We start from the raw sequence: 19,087 nt of genomic DNA on the forward strand, positions 1-19,087 counted from the left end.
TCTATGCTACCTCCTCTTAGTCACTTAGTAGCCTTTTCTGTTATCAGAGAGAGAGAGAGAGACCCACCACATTCACATAACTTAATACAGTATATTGTTAAAATTGTTCTGTTGTATTAGTAGTTATTGCTGTTAATCCCTTACTGTGCCTAATTTATAAATTAAACTGTCATAAGTACAGCATGTATAGAGTTCAGTACTATTCTCAGTTTCAGGCATCCACTGGGGGGTCTTGGAACATATCACCCATGGATAAGGGAGGACTAGTGTACCCATTACAAAATAACTCCTCGTTCCACCCTCCCCCAACCCCTGACAATCACCCTTCTGTCTCTGATTCTTTATACTCTAAATACCTCAAATAAATGGAATATATAGTAGTTGTCTTTTTGTGACTGGCTCATTTTATTTAGCATCTCATTCCATTGAATAATATTACATTTTGCTTATCCCATTCATCTGTCCATGACACTTGTATTGCTTCCATGTTTTAGCTATTGCGAATAATCCTACCTAATAAAATAGTAATATGCAAATTGACCGCACCTTCGCTACGCCAAAGCCACGCCCACCAGCCAATCAGGGCGAGTATGCAAATTACCCAACAAAGATGGCGGCTAATTTGCATACGCTGAGGGAGGGAGGAGTGAAGACTGAAGACAACTTAGAAGGAAGAGGGAGGAAAAGCGGAAAGCAAGGTGGCTGCCAGAGGGAAAGCCCGGGCGGGGTGGCGCGGAGCGCGGTGGGCGGTGGGCGGAGCGGGCAGGTGGCAGTGGCGAGCGGGTGCAGGTGCGGTGGCCGCAACGGCCGCTTGCAGGATTCTTCCTGCAAATGGGCTACTAGTGCTACTATAAACATGATGTACAAATATAAATACCTCTTTCAGACCCTTCTTTTAATTTTTTTTGCTATATAGCCAGAAGTGGAATTGCAGCATCATGTGGTAATGTGTTATTTTCTGAAAATTTGCCATATTGTGTTCCACAGCAGATATGCTATTTTACATTCCCACCAACAGTGTTCAAGGGCTCCAATTTCTCTATATCCTACCAACACTTGTTATTTTCTGGGTTTGTTTTTTTTTTTTAAATATATTTTATTGATTTTTTACAGAGAGGAAGAGAGGGATAGAGAGTTAGAAACATCGATGAGAGAGAAACATCTATCAGCTGCCTCCTGCACACCCCCTACTGGGGATGTGCCCGCAACCAAGGTACATGCCCTTGACCGGAATCGAACCTGGGACCTTTCAATCCACAGGTTGATGCTCTATCCACTGAGCCAAACCGGTTTCGGCTGGGTTTGTTTTTTTATCATAGCTATCCTAATGAGTATGAGGTAGTGACTCATTGTAGTTTTGATTTGCATTTATATCTCCTGTGGAGAAACGTCTGTTCAAGTCCTTTGTCCACATTTAAATTGGTTCTTTTTTGTTGAGTTTTCTATATATTCTGAATATCATGTCCCCTTATCAAATGCATGATTTAAAAATATTTTGTTCCGCCCTAGCTGGTTTGGCTCCATTGACAGAGCATCGGCCTGCGGACTGAAGGATCTTGGGTTCGATTCTAATCAAGGGCACATGCCCAAGTTGCAGCTTGATCCCCAGTAGGGGGACATGCAGAAGGCAGCCGATCAATGATTCTCATCATTGATGTTTCTATTTCTCTCTCCCTCTCCCTTCCTCTCTGAAATCAATAAAAATATATTTATATATATATATATATATATATATATATATCGTTCTATTCTGTGTGTTGCCCTTTCACTCTGGTAATATTGTCTTTGGTGCACAAAATTTTTAAATTTGCATGAAAGCCAATTTTTCTATTTTTCCTTTTGTCTCCTGTGCTTTTGGTACCAAGATACAATTGTCAAATCCAATGTCATAAAGCTTTTCTACTCTTTTCTTCTAAGAGTTTTATTGTTTTAGGTCTTACATTTAGGTCTTTGATCTATCTTGAGTTAATTTTTGTATACGTTGTTACATAAAAGTCCAGCTTCACTTTTTCTCGTGGATATCCAGTTTTATCTTTTCCCCATGGAATAGTTTTGGCCCTTGTTGAAAAACATTTGACCACATATGTGAGGGTTTATTTCTGGGTTCTTTATTTGTAAGTTTTGATATCAGGTAGTGAGAGTCCACCAGCATTGTTCATTTTCAATATTGTTTTGGCTGTTAGGGATTCACTGAAATTCCATATGAATTTTAGGATGAGTTTTCCTATTTCTGCAAAAACATCATTGGTATTTTGATAGGCATTACATTTAATCTTTTGATTGCTTTGGGTAGTGTCTTCCAATCGATAAACATGGGATATGTTTTCCATTTACTTACATCTTTAATAAGTATTTTATTTTATAATAAAATTGTTTTCATAATTCCTTTTTCAGATTGTTCATTGTTAGTAGGTAGAAATTGTCTGATTTTTGTGTGACTTTATATCCTGTTACTTAGCTGAATTCATGTTTTAGTTCTAACAGATTGGACCATCCTGCATTCCAGGAATAAATCCCACTTGGTTGTGGTGTATGATTCTTTTAATATGCTGCTGAATTTGGTTTTCTAGTATTTTGTTGAGGATTTTGCATCCGTGTTCATAAAAGCAATATTGTGCTGTGGTTTTCTTATAGTGTCTTTGTCTGGCTTTGTTTTCAGGGTAATGCTGGCCTCATACAAAGAGTTATGAAGTGTTCCAGGTATTTTCCTGCACTTCCGTTTTTTGGAAAAATTTGAGAAAGATTGTTGTTCTTTAGAAGTTTGGTAGAGTTCACCAAACTCTAGGTGAAGCTATCGGGTCTGGGGAGGCCTTTGCTTTGCTTTACTTTTTATGAGATTTTGTTACTGATTCAATCACTTACTAGTTATAGGTCTATCCAGATTTTCAATTTCTTGATGAGTTTTGTATATCTAGAAATTTGTACATTTCATCAAGCTCATCCCAGTTCTTGGCATACAATTGTTCATAGGATTTATAATCCATTTTAATTATGTAAAATTGATTACGATGCCCTCACCTTTGTTTCTGATTTTAGTAATTTGAGTCTTCACTTTTTTTCTTAATCCATTTAGCTAAAGATGTTTAAAAGAAGCAACTTTGGGTTTCATTGATTTTTCTGTTTCCTTATTCTTTACTAGAGGACCGGTGCACAAAATTCGTGCACGTGGGGGAGGGGGGACTCTCAGCCCGGCCTACGCCCTCTTGCAGTCCGGGAGTCCCGCAGTCCCGCGACGATCGCCCCACAGAAGGAAGCCCCGCCCACCCACCGCAGTGCCACCGGCCAGGTAGCCTGGGTCTCCCTCTGCAAGGCAATCAGTTGCAGGGCTCTGCAATTGATCGCCCCAAAGAAGTAGGCCCCGCCCACCCAGCCAGGGGTCCACCATCGATCGCCCAGCAGCGGGAGGCCCCACCCACCTGCCACAGCCTGCCGGTCAGTGGCCCAGTGCATGTCATAGTGTGGTCGTCCAGATGGTCATTCTGCTGTTTGGCCATTGGGTCGATTTGCATATTATGCTTTTATTATTATAGATTTCATTTATCTCTGTTCTAATCTTCATTATGTCCTTCTTTCTGCTAACACTGGGTTTAGTTTTTTCTTTTTCTAATTCTTTAAGTTGTAAAATTACATTTTTGATTTGAGATTTTTCTTATTTTTTAATGTAAGCAATTATAGTTATAAATTTCCCCTTAGCAACCTTTTTGGTGAGTCTCATAAGTTTTGGTATATTGTGTTTTCTTTTCTACTTATCTTTAAAGTATTTTCTAATTTCCCTTTTTATTTCTATTCTGATCTGTTGATTAAGTGGGTGTTTAATTTTCACAAATTTGTGAATTTTCCCATTTTCTGTTATTGATTTGTAACTCATTCTGTTGTGGTTGGAGAAGACACTTTTTATGGTATCTTTTATATCTATTGACACTTAATTTGTGGCCTAACATTTGGTCTACTCTGGAAAATGTCCTACATGCACTTGAGAAGAATGTATTGGGTAGAGTGTATGTCTCTTAGATCTAGTAGGTTTATTGTGTTAAGTCCTATATTTCCATATCTTCTATTTGGTATAATGATTGCTATCTATTATTGAGAGTGAACTATTGAAAGCTCCAACTATTATCCTACCTAATAATAGACAAATATGCAAATTGACCATACCTCCAACACACCCACAAGCCACGCCCACCATCCAATCAGAGCGAGTATGCAAATTAACCCAAACCAAGATGGCTACAGCCACAGAGAGCAAGGTTTCCTAGGTAAAGAGGAAGCCAAGCTTTCCGCCTGCCCTTGCCAGGCCTAAGCCTCCACTCAAGCTACAAAGTTTCAATTATAGAAAGTAAACAAATTCAAACAAATGGCGGCAGGATGGAGCTTGAGAGAGCAGGCCAGGGTTGCCGGTGGCAACAGGGGAAGCAAAGCTTTCCGCACACCCTGGCCGGGCACACCCGCTTAAGGCAACAAAGTTTCAATTATAACCCCAACAGAAATGGCTGCCGGCCTCGGAGGGAGCCCCAGGCTTGGCTCCGCTCCAAGATACAAAGTTTCAATTGTAGAAGGAAAATAAATTCCAGATACCAGGGCCTCTGCTTGGGTTGCCAGGGTGCGTGGCCGGCCTGCAAACCACCACAGGCCCCTCGCTCAGGCCACCCCATGCCCCAAGGGAACCCCCCACCTGATCCGGGACACCCTTTAGGGCAAACCAGCGGGCCCCCACCCCTGTACCAGGCCTCTATCCTACCTAATAAGAGTAATATGCAGATTGATCATCACTGCAACACACAATATAACTGCCCCCATGTGGTAAAGATCCTGCCCCCATGTGGACACAAGATGGCCACCACAAGATGGCCAGCAGGAGAGGGCAGTTGGGAGGCACCCAGCCTGCAAGGGAGGGCAGTTGAGAAGGACCAGGCCTGCAAGGGAGGGCAGTTGGAGGTGATCAACCCTGCAGGAGAGGGCAGTTAGGGGTGACCAGGCCGGCAGAGGAGGGAAGGTGGGGGCAAACAGGCTGGCAGCAGAGTGGTTAGGGGGTGATCAGGCTGGCAGGCAGAAGTGGTTAGGGGCAATCAGGAAGGCAGGCAGGCAAGCAGTTGGGAGCTAGCAGTCCTGGATTGTGAGAGGGATGTCCGACTGCCCATTTAGGCCCGATCCCACTGGAATTGGGCCTAAACGGGCAGTCGGACATCCCTCGAGGGGTCCCATATTGGAGAGGGTACAGGCTGGGCTGAGGGACAACCTCCCTCCGTGCACGAATTTCGTGCACCGGGCCTCTAGTTGTTATATCTACCTTTAATTCTGTCACTTTTTACTTAATATTTTTTGATGGTCCATTATTAGGTAAGTAAATGTTTATGATTGTTATATCTTCTTGCTGTATCAAACCTTTTATTAATATACTAGAGGCCTGATGCACGAAATTCATGCAAGGGTAGGCCCTCGCAGCCGCCCCTGCTGCTGCCTCAGCCCTCGCAGCCCCGGCTTCGTCCAGAAGGTTGTCCAGATGGTCATTCCACTGTTTGGTCATTCGGTCAATTTACATATTACGCTTTTATTATTATACAATGTATTACCTTGTCTTTTGTAACCTTTTTCTACTTAAACTCTATATTTTCTGATATTAGAATAGCCACCCTGCTCTCTTTCAGTTATTATTTGCATAGAATGACTTCTTCCTTCCTTTGACTTTCAGTCTTTTTGTGTCTTTGAATTTAAAGTGAATCTCTTGTAGACAACATATAGGTGGATCATGTTTTTTTAATCCAGTGTGCCAATCTCTGTCTTTTGGTTAGAGAGCTAATCCGTTTACTTTAAAAGTGATTGCTGGTAAGGAGAGATTTTTGTCATTTTCCTATTTGTTTTCTTTTTTTCATTGTTAATAAATCTTTATTGTTCAGATTATTACAATTGTTTCTCCTCCCTCCCCCATATCTCCCCTCCTCCCAGTTCCCACCCTTCCCTCTGCCCTTACCTCCCCCCCTCGGTATCCTTATCCATAGGTGTATGATATTGTCCAGTCTCTTCCCGTACCCCCCACACAGACACCCCCTTCCCCTGAGAATTATCAATCCACTCCCATTCTATGCCCCTGATTCTATTATGTTCATCAGTCTATTCTGTTCTTCAGATTTTTAATTCACTTGACTTTTAGATTCACTTGTTGATAGGTATGTATTTGTTGTTCATAATTTTTATCTTTACTTTTTTCTTCTTTTTCCTCCTTTTAAATAATACCTTTCAGCATTTCATGTAATACTGATTTGGTGGTGATGAATTCCTTTAGCTTTTTCTTATCTGTGAAGCTCTTTATCTGCCCTTCAATTCTGAATGATAACTTTGCTGGGTAGAGTAGTCTTGGTTGTAGGTTCTTACTATTCATCACTTTGAATATTTCTTGCCATTCCCATCTGGCCTGCATAGTTTCTGTTGAGAAATCAGCTGATAATCGTATGGGTGTTCCCTTGTAAGTAACTAACTGTTTTTCTCTTGCTGCTTGTAAGATTCTCTCTTTGTCTTTTGCCCTTGGCATTTTAATTGTGATGTGTCTTGGTGTGGTCCTCTTTGGATTCCTTTTGTTTGGGGTTCTGTGCGCTTCCTGGACTTGTAAGTCTATATCTTTTACCAGATGGGGGAAGTTTTCAGTCATTATTTCTTCAAATAGGTTTTCAGTATCTTGCTCTCTCTCTTCTTCTGGCACCCCAAAAATTCGGATGCTGGTATGCTTGAAGTTGTCCCAGAGGCTTCTTACACTATCTTCTACTTTTTGAATTCTCTTCTCTTCTTGCTTTTCTGGAGGCGTGTCCTTTGCTTCTTTGTATTCCAAATCTTTGACTTGATTCTTGCGTTCCTCTAGTCTGCTGCTGGGTCTCTGTATAATATTTTTTATTTCAGTCAGTGTATGTTTCATTTCTAGTTGGACGTTTTTCATATCCTCGAGGGTCTCATTAAATTTATCGGCTTTTTCCATGAAATTCTTGAAAAACCTTATAACCGTGGTTTTGAACTCTATGTCCAGTCGTTTGTTCTCCTCCATTTCTTTTGTTTGGGATCTGTTTCCTTGCCTCCTCATTTTCATTTTTGCTGCTTCCCTGAGTTGGTAGGGTAGCTTTATGTCCTATTGTGTCCTATTGGTTCAATGGGTCAGCCTCCCAGTTACCTGAGGTGGACACTCTTGGTGCACCCCTTTTTAGACTGTGTACAGCCTTGTTGTAGTTAAGTCTTGATTGTTGTTGGTGTCACTGGGAGGAATTGACCTCCAGGCCAATTGGCTGTGAGGACCCGCTGTATCTATAAAGGCAGAATTGCTGTGCTGGAGACACGTTTATGGGCCGGGACTTGTTGCAGTAGGGCTTTGGTGCTCACTGAGTCTGCCTCTTGAATGTGTCCCTTATGCGAGTGGTTGAAATCTGGTGTCATCTCACACCGACCACTAGATGCCCTCGTTTCTGGATCTCCAATGGGGTGCAGGTCAGCTACTGTCTGAGGCCACTCAGCAGGAGTTACAGCAAAAACTGCAGTTTTCTCCTCTTTGCTTGAGTGGTTTTGGAGCAGTCTGACTGGAGCTGCAGTTTATTTGGTTAAGCTGCCATAGGGTAGGCCATTTATATGCAAAAGCTGCTGCTTGGAGCCTGGGCGGGTTTGTAGAATGTGCGGGGCGGGTCTCAGGGCGGGGCGGGGTCCCAGGGCGTCACTAGGCTAGGGCGTGGCAAACAGCAATGGCTGCTAGTCTGCCTTTTCTGCCTTTCCCGTTTCCAAGTCCCTGCGTCCTGTGCTCCAGCGCAGTAAACACTGATTGCTGGGCGCACCTCTGCAAGAAAGTCACTCTCACTTTCCGACACTATGGCCGAGAGTCCAGCTTCTCCCCGTAGGTTTCTGGGTCCCCCGCACGTCCCCAGAAACTGGATTTCAGAGTGATCGGGAGCTTATCTCCCTTCGGGTTGGAAAAAAAGCCGCCCGTCCCGTCGCCCGCCACCAGCCCGATTCACGTGCCTCCGTACCTCAGACCTTCCGCGTTTGTTCTTTCTTTTTCCTTCTTAGTTGTAAATCTACCATTCAGCCAGCTTTTCTGTGGTTCTGGGTGGTAGACGCTTTGTCTTTTAGTTGTATTTTTGAAATTGTTGCCGCCGTCTTGGTTCCTTCCTATTTGTTTTCTATATGCCTTCTATCTTTTTGTCCCTCGTTTTCTGCATTACTTTCTTCTTTTGTGTTTATTTGATTTTTATTTTTTTTTGTAGTGAAATATTTTCTCATTTTCTTTTGTATATAATCCATGGTGTGTGTGTGTGTTTTTTGTGTGTGTGTGGTTACCCTGGGGATTGCATTTAACATCCTAAAGTTATAACACTAATTTGAATTTTTTAAATACATTTGTGTGGGGGTTTTTTTAGTATATTTTTATTGATTTCAAAGAGGAAGGAAGAGGGAGAGAGACTTAGAAACATCAATGATGAGAGAAAATCATTGATAGGCGCCTCCTGCAAGCCCACCACTAGGAATTGAGCCCACAACCTGGGCATGTGCCCTTGACCAGAATCAAACCTGGGACCTTTCAGTTTGCAGGCCAACACTCTTTCCACTGAGCCAAACCAGCTAGGGCACTAATTTGAATTTATACCAGCTTAACTTCAATAACATACAAAAATGCTACTCCTTTATTGCTCTGTCTGCCACCATTTAATTATCAATGTCACAAAATTATATCTTCATACATTGTGTCCCCCAAAACATCTAATAATTGTTTTAAATGCTTTACTCTTTAAAATTGTGTAAAAAAACAAAATGTGGAGTGGCAAATCAAAAGTACAGTAACACTAACTTTTGTAATTGCCCTATGTATTTTCCTTTACTGAGATCGTCTCTTCATAAAACTTCAAGTTACTGGCTAGTATCCTTTCTTTTCTCTCTTTTCTTTGTTTTTAAGATTTTTGAATTGCTTTTTAGAGAAAGAATAAGGGAAACTTGCATGTTCCTGACTTGGGAATCAAACTGGCAACTTTTCAATGCATGGGATGACGCCCAACCAACTGAGCCATACAGACCAGGGCTGTAGTACTCCTTTGATCATATCTTTCAGGGCTGGTCTAGTGGTCATGAACTCCCTCAGCTTTTGTTTATCTGGTAATGACTCCCTCACTTTTGAAGGACAGTTCTAGTAGATATAGGATTCTTGGTTGACATTTTTTTTCTCATAGAACTTTAAATACATTGGTCCATGGTCGTGTGACCTGTAAAGTTTCTCTTGAGAAATCTGCTGGTAATTTTACTGAGGACCCCTTATATGTGCTGAGTTGCTTCTCTTACTGCTTTCAACATTCTCTTCTTGTTTGGGGCTTTTAAAAGTTTGATTTTAATGTGCCTCAAGGTGGGTCTCTGAAATTATCTTGATGTTCATTGAGCTCCTGGGATGTTCATATTCATCTCTTTCTTCAAATTTGGGAAGTTTTCAGTCATTAAATATTCTACCTCTTTATTGATTTGATATTTCCATTTTGTTTGTACATTGTTTTGACTTTTTCCACATCTCCTTTAGTTTTTAGAGCTTCTCTAAATACAATTGTTTTTGAAGTGTTTGCCTAGTAGATTCTCCACCAGGTTATTTTCAGGGACATATCTGTTGATTCTTTTTTTTTTTTTCCTTTGAATGGGCCATACTTTCCTGTTTCTTCTGTATGCCTTGTGATTTTGTTGTTAAAAACTGGATATCCTGGGAATCAGATTCATTCCCTTCCTCAAGTTTTGCTTTTCTGTTATCTGTTCTGAGGACCAGCCTGAGGTGTAAACTTAAGCTCTTCTCAGTTCTTTTCTGAGCCTGTTCTTTTTTCTGGGCATGTCACTTTTTAATTTTTTCTTTATATGCAGTTGCTTTTGAATATCCTAGTCTTTAATGTCTGGCTCCCAAAGGAAGAAAAAGCAAAATCAAGGGGACCAGCTCTCCTTTAAATCCCCAGGAAGTCACTTAGCAATAGGTGTGGCATGCAACAACAATGGGGTCCTCTTCTTCTTTGTCTGCACATCTATGATCATAGCAGCAGTCACTGATCAGAGCAAAGATTTATTTTTTAAAGTAACAAGGAATTAATTTAAATTATATTCCATCTTCAACAAAATGAAAAGACAAACCACTGAATTGGAGAACATATATCACCGATGTATCTGGTAAGGAATTAATATCCAAATTTTATAAAGAACTTATAAAATTCAACACCAAAAACCAATCTAATTAAAATATGGGTAAAAGACCTAAATAGACACTTCTCCAAAGAGGACATACAGCTGGCCAGTAGACATATAAAAAGCTGCACAAAAGCCACAATGAGATATCATCACCTCACACCTGTCAGAATGGCTATCCTCAATAAATCAGTAAATAAGTGATGGTGAGGATGTGGAGAAAAGGGAATCCTTGTGTACTGTTAGTGGGTATGCAGATTGGTACAGCCACTATGGAAAGCAAAATGGAGTTACCTCAAAACATTAAAAATGGCCCTAATCGATCTGGCTCATGGATAGAGTGTTGGCCTGCAGACTAAAGGGTCCTGGGTTCGATTCCGGTCAAGGGCACATGCCTGGGTTGTGGGCTCAATTCCCAGTAGGAGGTATGCAAGAGGCAGCTGATCAATGATTCTCTCTCATCATTGATGTTTCTCTCTCTCTCCCCCCCTTTCCCTTCCTCTCTGAAATCAATACAAATATATTTTTAAAAATAATTAAAAATGGCCCTAGCCAGTTTGGCTCAGTGGATAGAGTGTGGGCCTATAGATCAAAGGGTCCTGGATTCAATTCCAGTGAAGAGCACATACCTCAGTTGCAGGTTCCTGCCTGGGCTGTGGTCAGGATGCTTGCAGGAGGCAACCATTCGATTTGTTTCTCTCACATCATACTCCTCTTTGTCTTTCCCTCTCTCTAAAAATTAATGAAAAAATATCCTCAGGTGAGGTTTAAACACACGTACGTGCGCTCGCATGCGCGCGCGCGCACACACACACACACAGAACTGCCTTATGACCCAGCAGTTCCACTTCTGGGAATTTATCTGAAGAAACCCAAAACACTAATTTGAAAGAATATATGCCTCCCTATGTTCATTGCAGCATTATTTATAATAGCCAAGATTTGGAAGCAGCCCAAGTGTCCATCAGTAGATGAGTGGGTAAAACCACTATGGTACATTTGCACAGTGGAATACTGCTCGCCCGTAAAAAGGAAGAAAATTTTACCCTTTGCAACAGCATGGATGGACCTGGAGAACATCATGCTAAGTGAAATAACAAGCAAAATAGAGACAGACTTAAAGATAGCAAGTAGATAGCTCTGGTGCTTAGGGGATTGAGCAAAAAAAAAAAAAAGGAACTTGTGGACATGGAAAACAGTGTGGTGATTGCATTGAGGGAAGAAGGGATGTAAGCGTATAGGAAGGACAAATGGAGATAGAAAAAATAAAATAAAAATAAATAGCATTCCAGTAAAAATAATGGCATGATTTGTTATTCTCTATAATAAAAGCGTAGTATGCAAATTGTCCCCTCAACCGGGAGTTCATCTGGGAGTTCGACCAGGGGAAGGGAGTACCCAGCTGGCAGCCCCTGGCGACCCTACCAGTGCACAAATTTTGTGCACTGGGCCTCCAGTAAAGTTATAAGAAACAATATTAAGTTAAACACAAATGAAGTATATCCTGGGAATCTTTAAATGAAATCTTAAATCTTTACATGTTTAAGAAAAATGTACTTAATTACTTGAGTTTATTTTATTAGATCAGATTATATTTTTCAGAAGTCTATGCATAAACACTTGAAATTAGGGTTATACATTTTAAGGTTTACACGTTGGCCTCAGTATTCTTTTGTTTTGGGTTTCGTTTTGCTCTTTCCTTTTTAATCCTCACCTAAGGACATGCTAAGAAAGAGAGAAGCATTGATCGCTGCCTCCCGTATACTCCCCCACTGGGGATCAAGCCCACAAACCAGATATGTGCCGTGACTGGGAATCGAACCAGCAACCTTTTGGTGCTCAGGATGATGCTCAAACAAGCCACTCAAACCAAGCTGTTTTGGTTGTTTGGTTTTTTTATTAGGATATTGGATTAAACTGATCAAGAAACTTCAAAGAGTTTTGTTAGATATCTCAGGAATGCGAGGTTGATTTAACATTTGAAAATCATTGTACTGTGCTATATCAGTAAAGAAAAGAAACTACATGATTAGCTCAATAGATGTAGAAAAGGCATTTGACCAAATTCACCATTCCGTTGTGATTTAAAAAAATAAATAAACTAGGAATAAAGGGGAATGTCTTCAATCTTTTTTATCAAAATTTCCAAAGCTATGGGACTGGGTGGAGGTGGACAAAGGGATGGGGGTCGGAATGGGGACATCTGTAATAGTGTCGACAATAAAAATGAAGTTTAAAAAAAATTCAAAAGAGAGAGAACTCATGCGGGAAAAAAATTCAAAACTAACATGTTGCCGAAACTGGTTTGGCTCAGTGGATAGAGCGTCGGCCTGTGGACTGAAGGGTCCCAGGTTCGATTCCAGTCAATGGCATGTACCTTGGTTGCGGGCACATCCCCAGTGGGGGGTGTGCAGGAGGCAGCTGAACGATGTTTCTCTCATCGATGTTTCTAACTCTCTATCCCTCTCCCTTCCTCTCTGTAAAAAATCAATAATAAAATATATTTAAAAAAAAAAAAAACTAACATGGTGAAAATCTCATTTTCCACTATTCCTTATTCCACTAATAAGGAATAAGACAAGGATGCCCACTCTCTTCACTTCTCTTCAGCATTGTCTTACCAGGGCAATTAGGCAAGAGAATGACTGGCATCCAGATTGATAAAGGAAAAAGTAAAACTGTCTATTTTAAGGTATCATGATCTTATGTATCGAAAATCCTAAAGGTCCAGCCAGCATGGCTCTGTTTGAGCATCAACCTATGAACCAGGAAGTCATGATTCGATTCCCAGTCAGGGCACATGCCCAGGTTGCAGGCTTGACCCCCAGTAGGGGGCATGCAAGAGCAACTGATCAATGATTCTCTCTCATCATTAATGTTTCTCTATCTCTCTTCCTCACTGAAATCAATAAAAATATATTTTTTTAAAAAAGAAAATCCTAAGGAGACCACAAAAAACTTAGTTTTAATTTAGAATTTCAGCAAAGTAGAATGACACAAGATCAGTATACCTAATTAATTATATTTCTATATAATAGCAGTGGACACCACAAAAATAAAAGTGCAAAAACAATTCCATTTACAATGACATCAAAAAGAATAGCCGTAGCCAGTTTGACTCAGTGGATAGAGCATCGGCCTGCGGACTGAAGGGTCCCAGGTTTGATTCCGGTCGAGGGCATGTACCTTGGTTGCGGGCACATCCCCAGTGGGGGGTGTGCAGGAGGCAGCTGATTGATGTTTCTCTCTCATCGATGTTTCTAACTCTCTATCCCTCTCATTTCCTCTCTGTAAAAAATCAATATAATATATCTTTAAAAAAAAAAAAGAAAATAAAATATGTAGGACTAAATTCAATAAAAATCCAAAATTTGTACTTTAAAAACTTAAGACAAATAAATTGAAGGTATTCCAGTTTCTTGGAAGGTTTAATATTGTTAGAATAACAATAATTTCCAAATCAACCTGTAGATTCAACAGATGCTATCAAAATCTCAGCAGGATTTTTTGCAGAAATTGGCTGATTTTAAAATACATATGAAAATACAAAGGATACAAAATAGCCAATAAAGAAGAGCAAATTGGGGCACTCACACATCCCAATTTCAAAACTGATTCCCAAGCTACAGTAATTAAGACATTGTGGTGCTGGCACAAAGATAGCTCTATATATAGATCAACGAAATAAAATTGAAAGGCCAGAAATAAAATCTTCACATTTATAGTCAGTAGGTTTTCAACAAGGGTATTTAAGTAGGGAAAAATTGGTAATCATATTTTTATAGAAACTAAGAGCTTTAATTTCATGGATTCCTCTTCCACCCCAAATTAATATAATTTGACCAGCATCTCCTCCCTCAAAATCTTTGAAAAGTTTTGTTATTTGGAACAGTACTTTTTTAAATCCTCACCTGAGGACATGTGTTTGTTTGTTTGTTTGTTTGTTTGTTTGTTTTAGAAAGAAGAAAGAGAAAGAGAAATGTTGATGTGAGAGAGAAACATCAATCCGTTGCTTCCTGCATGCAACCCAACTAGGGATCAAACCAAAGACCTTTCGGTGTACAGGATGAGGTTCCAACCAACTGAGCCATACCGGCTAGGGTGAAACAGTACATTTTTACTAACTTTAAAAGCCCCAGTGACAAGTAACAAGTAACCATCACATTATTTTCAAGTCACTGTATATGAATGAAGTATATTTGCTTTCAATCCTCATAGTCTTTTTAGTATAGTTGCCCCTAACAAAGAGTGAGTTGGTAATAACATGCACTTGACTTACTAATGTTCATCATAGCCATTTTTTAAAATTTCCTATTTTTAAGTAGTGACTCATTTTTTTACTGAAAGATAACTACTTACCTCATCAAATCAAATGTCACATTTCGAAAAACCTCAAACCAGAAGCATAATTTAAAATTAAGTCATTAATTTTAAATTCAGGAAGCATCCAAAATTTACAAAACTATAATAATAAAAGTGTGATATGCTAATTAGACCGGACAGCCAAACATCCTTCCTGACAAAGCCATGGCGGCTGCGAGGGCCGAGGGCAGGCAGCCGTGGCGGCAGGGTGATGGGGGCACCTTCCCCTGATTGAGCCAGTCGCCTCCCACAAACGGAGGCCAGACTGCGGCTTAGGACATCCCCCGAGGGATCCCGGACTGTGAGAGGGGGCAAGCTGGACTGAGGGACACCCCCCTCTCCAGTGCACAAATTTTCATGCACTGGGCCTTGAGTGTATGAATATTATTCATGGTATGGCATCTATTCAGTGTGTGCTTATTATTGCCCAGCCAACCATTTCTGTGTGATAAGAGTAGATATGTTTGCTTATTTGTGCAACTTTTGCTGAGAATATATGCATAAGCCAGAAATCAAAAACCAGTACAGAGCTATGATTTTTCCTAATCAGGAATGCACTTACTAAACAAAGGTCAGCATTTCATAAAGAAACCTGTTAGTTGCTAAATGTGTATGTACTGTCCTTCAGGGGCTTTTTCTAACCATTTTTGTGTGGAAAGCTTGGAAAAAATGTACTGAACGTGTCCTTCATAAGAATGTATTGTATTGCACAATTAATCATATTGTGCTCTTAGAGTAGCATTTCTCAAACTAGGGTTCAGTTCATACCACATTTTGTGTATGCATTTATTGGAAAGAGGGTCTGTAGCTTTCTTTCTTTTTTTTTTTTTTTTTATTAATATATCATTTTTATTTTTATTTTTTTTTTATTTTATTTTTTTTAAAATTTCTTTATTGATTAAGGTGTCACATATTTGTCCTCATCCCCCCATTCCCATCCCACACCCCTCCCCTTGGATGCCCCAACCCTCTGTTGAACTTAAGCATTGGTTAGGCTCATATGCATGCACACAAGACCTTTGGTTGATCTCTCCCCCCTCCCCCCACCCTCCCCTATCCTCCCTCTGAGGCCCGATAGTCCGATCGATGCCTCCTTGTTTCTGGTTCTGTTCTTGTTCATCAGTCTATGTTGTTCATCATTTCCCCTAGATGTGCGAAATCATGTGTCACTATAGATATACTTATAAGAATTGAATGTGCGACGAGCAATAATAGTTATGCTGACAGGCAAATGAATCAGTCTGTAGTGAGTTTCTTTCTGGACCAACAGTTCTTTTGAGACCCAATATCAATGTCCACCGGTTCCCTATGAGTACATGTCGGCACTGACCCCTCAGCTCTGGATGGTGGACAAATGGTGGTAATGCAGGTCCGACTCCCTCTGGTTTGGTCTCGGCTGGACCCAGGGGCACTGCTTCACCCGGATCCAGGGGCCCACGGCCTCACCTGGACCCGGGCCCAGGCTCACCCGGATCCAGGGGCCCGCGGCCTCGCCCGGACCCGGGGCCCAGGCTCACCCGGATCCAAAGGCCCGCGGCCTCGCCCGGACCCGGGGCCCAGGGCTCACCCGGCTCCAGGGGCCCGCGGCCTCGCCCGGACCCGGGGCCCAGGGCTCACCCGGCTCCAGGGGCCCGCGGCCTCGCCCGGACCCGGGGCCCAGGGCTCACCCGGCTCCAGGGGCCCGCGGCCTCGCCCGGACCCGGGGCCCAGGGCTCACCCGGCTCCAGGGGCCCGCGGCCTCGCCCGGACCCGGGGCCCAGGGCTCACCCGGCTCCAGGGGCGCACGGCCTCGCCCAGACCCAGGATTCAGCCTCACCCGGACCCAGGGGCGCACGGCCTCGCCCAGACCCAGGATTCAGCCTCACCCGGACCCAGGGGCGCATGGCCTCGCCCGGACCCAGGGGCACGTGGCTTCACCCATACCCGGGGCCCAGCCTCACCCAGACCCAGGGGCACGCGGCTTCACCCGGATCCAGGACCCAGCGGGGTTTCGTCTTCTTGATCCCATTTCCTGTTGGTCAATTCCATCTCAGTAATTCCTTCGGCCATTTTCTCAGAGCTCCAGGGCAGCCGCCGCAGAACTCGTTGGGCGGCGGGCTCGGCGAAGCTCCGGTGTGCCCGGTGCGCGGCAGCGGGCTGGTCCGGGGTGGCTGCGTCGGCCCTTGGGTCTGCAGCGGTGGCCAGTCACCGAGCGTGCGCACCTGGCCGCTTCCAGGGCGTTGAGATTCTTGAAGGACTCGGAGGTCAGCAAGCGCGGAGTCTCCCACCCCATGACTCCTAGGGGCTTGTCTGTCCGTGCTCGGCAGCGAGTGGGGCCTTCCCCTCAGCCGGAGACCGCTGGGGGAACTGCGCCGAGCACGTTCCAGGCCGCCACTGTGTCGTCTGAGCCGTAGTTCTTAAAGTGTGATCTTTGGGTCGCCGGCATCAGCATCATCCCGAGTACCCCTCTCTTTTATTCTAGTTGTAGAGCGTCTGCTCAGTCAGCCCTCCGGTGGTTCTGGATGGTGTCTGCTCCGCTCTCCCGTCGTAGACTCAAAATTGTTGTGGTGGGCAGCAATCAGGCTTCCGCCCTATGCCTCCGTCTTGGTCTTCCTTTGTATAGTTAAGTCTTGATTGTTGTTGGTGTCGCTGGGAGGAATTGTCCTCCCGGCCAATTGGCCGTGCAGATCCTCTGTGTCTATAAAGGAAGAGTTGCTGTGTAGGAGACAGATTTATGGGCCGGGTCTTGGTGCAGCAAGGCTTTGGCGCTCATTGATTCTGCCTCTGGAATGTGTCCTTTATGCGAGTGGTTGAAATCTGGTGTCATCTCACACCGACCACTAGATGCCCTCGTTTCTGGGTCTCCAATGGTGTGTAGGTCAGCTACTACCTGAGACCACTCAGCAGGACTTACGGCAGAAACTGCAGTTTCCTCCTCCTGTCTGAGCGTCCCTAGAACAGTCCGACTAGAACCGCAGTTTATCTGGTCAAGCTGCCATAGGGCAGGCCACCCACATGCAAAAGCCGTTGCTTGGAGCCCAGGTGTGCCTGCAAGACGTGCGGGGCGGGTCTGCAAAACGAGCGGGGCGGGTCCCAGGGCGGGGCGGGTCTCAGGGCGGGGCGGGGCCTCAGGGCGCCACCAGGCCATGGCGAGGCGAACCGCACTGGCTGTAAGTCTGCTTTTTCTGTTTTCCACGTTTCCAAGCCCCCTCATTCCGCACTCCAGCGCAGCAAACACTGATTGCTGGGCGCACCTCCACAAGGAAGTCACTCCCACTCTCCGACAGGAAGGCCGAGAGTCCAGCCTCTTCCCGCAGGCGTCTGGGGAGCTAATCTCCCCTAGGGTTGGAACAAAAGCCACAAGTCCCTTCCCCCGACCCACGCGCCTCCGCACCTCAGCTTCTCCAGAGTTCGCTCTTTCCTCTACTCTCTTAGCTGTAAATCCACCATTCAGCCAGCTCTCCTGTGGTTCTGGGTGGCAGACGCTCTGTGCGCGGCGAAGTTCCTTTGTTTAACTTTGAAATTGCTGTGCGCGAAGTTCCTTTGTTTGACTTCGCTGCCTTCTTAGTTCTCCTCTCTCAAAATGGCTAGAGGACTTGAGTGTAAGACAGGAAGTCTTAAGAATCCTCTAAGTCGGTGTTGGCGGTCTCCGGGGCCCGAGGATCTCAGTGGGGAGCTGGGCCAGGTCGGTGACGCGGGTGAGCCCGTCTCGCAGAAAGATGGTCTCTTCCTTCACCGAGAGCCGCTGCGCCGAGTCCGCGGTCGCCGCCACAGCAGCTGCCGCGGTGCCCACGAGCTCATGGCCCCGGCTGCGGTGCTGGCTGAGAGGAGCCGCCGCCCGGTCTGGGGAGACGCGAGCAGGAGTCGCCGCGCTCACCAGTCCATCTTTTAGTTGTTTTTCCATAACTGCCATGCGAGGCAGCAGATCAGCCGTTCACCTCCGCCGCCATCTTCATACCTCCATCAATATATCATTTTTGTGTAGCTTTCTTTCTAAGATTATCAAAGGAATAATTATTAAGATAATTTTGCCCTTGCATAACTGATCCAAATTGTTGTGCTTTTATAGTTTCTGCTCATTTTTTTTTTAATGATCATTTGGTCTGACACATCATAAAATGGTGTTTGATAGATAGTAGCTATGAAATGAAAATTATTTTCTCCTTTCAGACTGTTACTCTGTAAATGGTTACTTCTCATAGATTTCACTTTACCTTTTTCTAGGGCTGTTCTTCCTAAACTCTGTTGCACTGTTGCTTCAAATTTATTATTACACTAGAGACCCAGTGCACAAATTTGTGCATGGGAGGACGGGGGATCGTGGGAAGTTGGCCACTGGCCCCGAGGAGGGAGCCAGCCCTCAGCCCCCCTAGGAAAGGGCTTGCGTCCGCCACCACCCACCCCCAGTTCCTCATCCCAGCCCCGGACCCAAAGGCCCTGGCAGGTGGGGAGAGGAGGTGATGGTCACCAGGCTGGGCACAGAAGGAACAGGTGCCGACACCGCCATCGGCACCCCGCCTCACCTCTCCTCCTTCCCTCACTGCTGCACCACCACTGCGGTGGGCCGGCGGCTCCCAGG

At 43.9% G+C, this 19,087-nt stretch overlaps 1 protein-coding gene across 1 annotated transcript in view; it reads left to right on the forward strand.

The window, feature by feature from the left end:
- The window catches only part of LOC307112600 (mitochondrial import inner membrane translocase subunit Tim23), a 39,966-nt gene that overhangs the window by 3,463 nt on the left and 17,416 nt on the right, over positions 1–19,087 (forward strand). The gene's annotated exons all lie outside the window — the stretch shown is intronic.

This window comes from Cnephaeus nilssonii (genome assembly GCF_951640355.1).
Source record: "Cnephaeus nilssonii genome assembly, chromosome: 16".
In the NCBI taxonomy this organism is placed as follows: domain Eukaryota; kingdom Metazoa; phylum Chordata; class Mammalia; order Chiroptera; family Vespertilionidae; genus Cnephaeus; species Cnephaeus nilssonii.